This window comes from Pteropus vampyrus, unplaced genomic scaffold (assembly GCF_000151845.1).
Source record: "Pteropus vampyrus isolate Shadow unplaced genomic scaffold, Pvam_2.0 Scaffold110, whole genome shotgun sequence".
In the NCBI taxonomy this organism is placed as follows: domain Eukaryota; kingdom Metazoa; phylum Chordata; class Mammalia; order Chiroptera; family Pteropodidae; genus Pteropus; species Pteropus vampyrus.
Window position 1 is genome coordinate 1816528 of NW_011888891.1, and position 5819 is coordinate 1822346.

The 5819-nt window shown below is 43.8% G+C and overlaps 1 non-coding gene across 1 annotated transcript; it reads right to left on the reverse strand.

Moving 5' to 3' along the window:
• Window positions 1-5299: 5299 nt before the first annotated feature.
• On the reverse strand, window positions 5300-5418 carry LOC111743287. The gene has a single exon (XR_002781625.1). It is a non-coding gene; the product is annotated as a 5S ribosomal RNA (ribosomal RNA).
• Window positions 5419-5819: the final 401 nt, after the last annotated feature.

Sequence of the window (5819 nt, forward strand, 5' to 3'; positions counted from 1 at the left end):
TATACGCATACATTGTGACATGACAATGTATGCGTATAGTGAATCATCACAATCAAATGAATTAACATATCTATCACCTGACATAGTTATCTCTTCTGTGTGTGAGAATCCTTAAGATCTACTCTCTTAGCAAATTTCAGGTATAAGGTACAGTATTAACTATAATCACCATGCTGCTCGTTGGGTCCTTACAACTTATGCATCTTATAACTAAAAATTTGTACTTCTTAACCAACATCTCCCCATTCCTCCAGCACTTGGCAGCCACCATTCATTCTACTCTTTGCTTCTATGAATTCAACTTTTTAAAAAAATTTCTACACATAAGTGATGCCATACAGAATTTGTCTTTTTCTGGCTTAGTTCACTTAGCATAATGCTCTCCAGGTTCATCATATTGCAAATGTCAGGATTTCCTTTTTTATGAATAGTAAATATCTATAGATATAGATGTATCACATTTCTTTTATCCAGTCATCCACTGACACTTAGATTGTTTCCGTATCTCGGCTATGTCAATAATGCTGCAATGAACATGGGAGTGTGGATATCTCTTTGAGATCCTGATTTTGTTTCCTTCAGATATATACTCAGAAGTGGGATTGCTGGACCATAAGGTAGTTCTATTTTTAACTGTTTGAGGAATCTCCATACTGTTTTCCAAAGTGGCTGTACCAATTTGTATTCCCACCACGGGTGCACAGGGGTTCCCTTTTCTCCACATTCTCACCAATATTTATTTCTTGTCATTTTTATAATAACCATCCTAACAGGTCCGAGGTGATACTTTGTTGTGGTTTAGATTTGCTTTTCTCTGATGATTAGTGATGTTAAACACATTTTCATGTACCTGCAGTTCATTTGAATATTTTCTTTGGAAAAATGTCTATTCAGGTCCTTTGCCCATTTTAAAATCAGATTATTATGGTTTGCTATTGACTTGTATGAGTTCATGATATATTTTATATTTTAACTCCTTATCAGATGTATGATTCACAAATATTTTCTCTTATTTTATAGTTTGCCTTTTCATCTTGTTGATGGTTTTCTTTGCTGTGCAAAAGCTTTTGACTTTGATGTAGTCCCACTAGTTTTGGCTTTTGTTGCTTGTGCTGTTGGTGTTATAGCCAAAAGATCATTGCTAGGAAATATGTCAAGGAGCTTTCCCCCTACGTTCTCTCCTAGTTTTATAGTTTCAGGTCTTACGTGTAAGTCCTTAACCCATTTTCAGTTAATTTTTGTGAGTAGTGTAAGATTGGGACCCAGTTTTGGGAATCCAGATTTCTAAATACCATTTATTGAAGAGACTATCCTTTAGGAGGAGAGGTTTCTATCTGTTTTGCTAATTGTTGAATTCCCAGAGTTTGGAAGAGTGCCTGTCACATAGTAGATGCTCAGTAAATATTGTTGGGTGAACGGCACTAGCTTAAAGGAATAAAAGCAAGGGTATCTAACAAAATCCACCTGTGCTCTGGAACTCTTCTGGTTCCTCACAGGGGCTGTGAACTGAGGTAGGAAGTATGCCAACAGCTCTGGAGCTGGATCTGATCCTGGGGATGTACTGAGCAGACTGTCCTTGTCTCACTGCTGCCATGACTCTGGTCTACTGTTTTCTTGAGCAGGGACACAATGGGACTCAGCTGGCCACTAGGAGGCCTGGAATGAAGAACATTTGGGTCCCCTGAGCTGCCTCTGTCCCTTACCCGGAGAAAGGAAATACTCGAGGACACAGAGCCTCTAGTCCTCCCATGTGAATAGATAGAGATGGGACAATGGGAAGAAGGCAGACTTGGGAGAAATCACAGCCTCACTTGTGACAGGGAGAGGCAGTGAGGCCTCAAGGAGGACTCAGCTAAGGAGCACTCTTTCCACACCACCCCCAGAGGAGATGCAGGGCTGACTGAGGAGGTCACATGGCTCTCCTGCTTCAGGGGCCACTGTCTCATTCACCTTGGCATTTATGGGAGAGCAATCTGTTCCTCAGCATAAATAAAGCAAGGCCCTCAACACATGCCAGCAGACACAACCTACCTTTGCGTCATTGACCTCTGGAGTTAGAGATAGAGAAAAACCCCTCGGGCCTTAAAACATCTAGTCTAGCTTCCATGCAGCACCCAAATCTGTATGACATCCCCAGAAAATGATCTTTCAGTCTTAGCTTGCAGACCTCCAATGATGAGGGGACCCTCATGACATCCCCTTTTCTTTTCTGCTGAAATCTTTCTATTATTATTCTCCAGCTCTGTTTTTCTAACACTTCCACCCATCCAGTGCTATCCTTTGGGACTATTCAGTATAAATCTAAAGTCTTTCTACCATCATGCCTTCTTGTCTTTAGGCCCAAGCCCTTCAGTTCTTTCAGCACAATGTATTAGAGCAGGAAGGACCCTGGACAGGGAGGGCTGAGGCTGTGCATGACCCACCTTAGAGCCTGTAGTGCTGTGCTGTGTGCCTGGGGCCTTGTGGTACTTCACAGAGGCCGCTAAATGGATGAGGGAAAGAATCTGGCACAAGCTTCTCAGTTTATAAGTGAGGAAAATGAATATCAGCAAGGATCAGTGACATCAGCAAGGTCACGCTGTTCCTAACCCCAGAACTTGCTCCTAGTTCAGAGGATTTCCCAGAGTCCCATACATACTAGAGTGTTCAGAGACCTCGTCTTGTTTTGTCTTCTATCTTCCTTTTGGGTTTGGCCTGGTTAGCTCCGCAGAGGCTCTCCTAGCCCATCTGGCCCCGTTCCCTCTCTGTCCTCACCTGCTATGACCCTCCCCATCATTCTGTCCACTCCAAGCTTTCTTCTTGTTCCTCATACGTACCAGGCGTCTTCTGCCTTAGGTCCTTTGCTCTAGCTCTTTCTCCCGACATGGCCACTTAGCTAACTCTCCCTTACCTCCTTCACATCTTTGCCTAAATCACACCTGCTCAGCGAGGGCTACCCTGACTACTCCATTTAATCCCCTCACCTGCCCCACCCCACCCCAGCCCACCCTTTTAACCTGCCTACTTTTTTTTTCCCCATAGCTCCATCACCTTCTAACATTTTACATGATTGACTTACGTTGATTCTTTATTCTCTGTCATCACCAGCAGAATGTTAGCTCCACGAGGGAGGGAGCTTTTGAAGCTTTATTGACTGATGTATCCCAAGTACCTAGAACAGTTCCTGATCCCTGTAGGGGTTTAATGAATATCTGTTGAATGAATTCCCCACTCTGAGAACCCAGCAGGGCCCCAGGTCCGAATCATCTCCCGGTAGGTACTAAACATACATTTGTTGATAAGGTGGATTGATTGATTACATGTCTTTGCTGCGTTGTAGCACTATGTATTAAGCACTGGCTACATGGCTGAAAGGAGAGGTGTGTGCACAGGCTCTCCTGGGTCACTACAGGGGTCTTACCCATGGCTATGGCCTAGAGGGTGTCCCTTCCTCCAAACTCCAGTGGGAGATCTATGGAGTGAAGCTTGGCTCATGGTTGCCCCTTTTGCTTTCCAACCCATCTTGGATGCTGCATGTAGTAGGCTGAATAATGGCCCCAAAGATACTCAGGGCCTAATCCCTGGAACCTGTCAGTGTTAGCTCACATGGCAAAAAGGAGTTTGCAGATATGATTATATTAAGGATCTTGAGATGGGGAGATGATCCTGGATTATTCCAGTTGGTCCCAAATATAATCACAAGCGCCCTTATAAAAGGGAAGCTGAAGGAAATTTGATAACAGAAGAGGAAAAGGCCATGTGATGACAGAAGCAGAAACTGGAGTGGTGAGCCATGAAGATGGAGGAAGGGGCCACAAACTGTGGAATGCAGGTGGTCACTAGAAGCTGAAAAAGGCAAGGAAATGGATTATCCTCTCAGAGCCTCCAGAAGAAACCAGTCCTACCAACACCTTGACTTCCACCCAATGAAACTGATTTTGGACTTCTGAACTCCAGAACTGGAAGAGAATATATTTGTGTGGTTTTAAGTCACTATGTTTGTGGTAATTTGTTACAGCAGCCATAGGAAACTAATACACGCCATTCCTAGGGCAGCTTCCCCTTCACAATGACCAGCACAAACCCCAGGTCTGTTTTTTCACATCACACACAACCTCAGACCCTCAGAGACCAAGGCTGGGGTGGGAGCATTGTGCAATGTCTCGAGTGTTTTTACTCTGATGGACTGTGTTCCCCTCAGGTGTGGTTATGAGTTGAGCCACCCACTTCCTCCTCTAGAACTTTCCAAATGTTGTAAATAGGCCCTGAAGTGTCTTGCTGGCCTGAAGTAGCTTCCCCGAGAGGACACTCTCAATCTTCCTGCTTCCAAGTATTTAATTAGTCCTAAATGAAGAGCTCTCCAAAAGTGTACAGCACTTTGCCCATTTGCTGACATAATTATATTGGCTCATTTGCTATTGCCACTGGTTGTCATTCTGGAAACTTTCCTTCTCCTCTGGCTTACCCGAAGGTGATTTCATAAGTACAGAGAGCGGTAGCACTTTACAAAGCCTGTCCTCTCGTTTCATGAGAACCTTCTGAATTCTATAGCTTGATTTGTCATTTCATCAAACAAAAGTTGAACTGACCAGCCTGGGTATTTCTGAACTTCACATGTAAACACAGATTACTATGATTTAGTGTTCCCAGGCTTGGGCTTTTGGGATATTATGTCACTTGGTCAGCACAACAATCCTGGAAGGTAAAATTACCCTTCTTTCCTTACAGATGAGGAAACTAAGGCTCAGGATACTGTGGAATCAGTCAAGTGTGGTGATTAGAGAATGAATATGGTGACCATTGGTACTGTGTTCCAAATATTCCAATTGTCTCCTTTTCTGGGCACTTGGAAGGATTGCACTTCCTGACTTTGTGGTGGTTGGATGAGTTGCATGAAAGGACAATGGGACAGTGAATTGTGAGCAGAAGAAACTGGTATGTCTTCCAGGATGGGCAAGACCCTTGCAAGGTCTCCTTCTATCTTGCATAGTCCCTGTCCCAAGGCGCAGGCTGTTTCATCCACCTGGGTCTTAGAGGGAGGACATGGACCAGAGCTGGAGCTGACTTGTGGTAGACACGCAGAATGCTGCTATAAGCCACTGAGATTTAGGGGTCATGTGTCACCACAGCATAACCTAGCCTTTCCTAACTAACCTGGGTCTAATGTCAGCTTTACCGCTTTTTAGCCACATGGCCTTGGATGAGTCAGTCGGCCTCTCTAGGACTTGGCAGGATGGATACCTGGCACTTACTACAGAGTTTTGGGGAGGATTTAATGAGATGACATGAGTAAGATTCTTTTTCTTTCTTTTTTTTTTAACGCTTACAGCACCTGGTCTTCCTAGGTGGTCTCCCATCCAAGTACGAACCAGGCCCAACCCTGCTTAGCTTCCGAGATCAGACAAGATCGGGCATGTTCAGGGTGGCATGGCCGTAGACAACATGAGTAAGATTCTTAGTGCTGTGCCTTTCACAGAGTAAATGTGCAGTAAATGGAAATTATAGTCACTGTTGTTGTTATTGCTGATTCTTATTATAAAGAAAATTCAGTAAATCGCCCAGAGTCCTCTAGTCAGAAGTGATTGGAAAGATTCAGGAAAGGGAAGGGGACCAAATTTGTGAGCAACTATTAAATGTTTTATAAACTGACAGAGTCTTCATCCTAGGTGTTGGACAGCATTATCCCTATTTTACAAATGAGTAAACTGTGTCTCAGAGAATTATTTAACTTGTCCAGGGTCATGAAGCCATTAAATGGTGGAGACAGGATTTGAATTTAGGCCTAAATGCCTCTCTCCCCTTTATCTTTCTTGAAACAGAATTCCCTCAGTGCTGGGCAC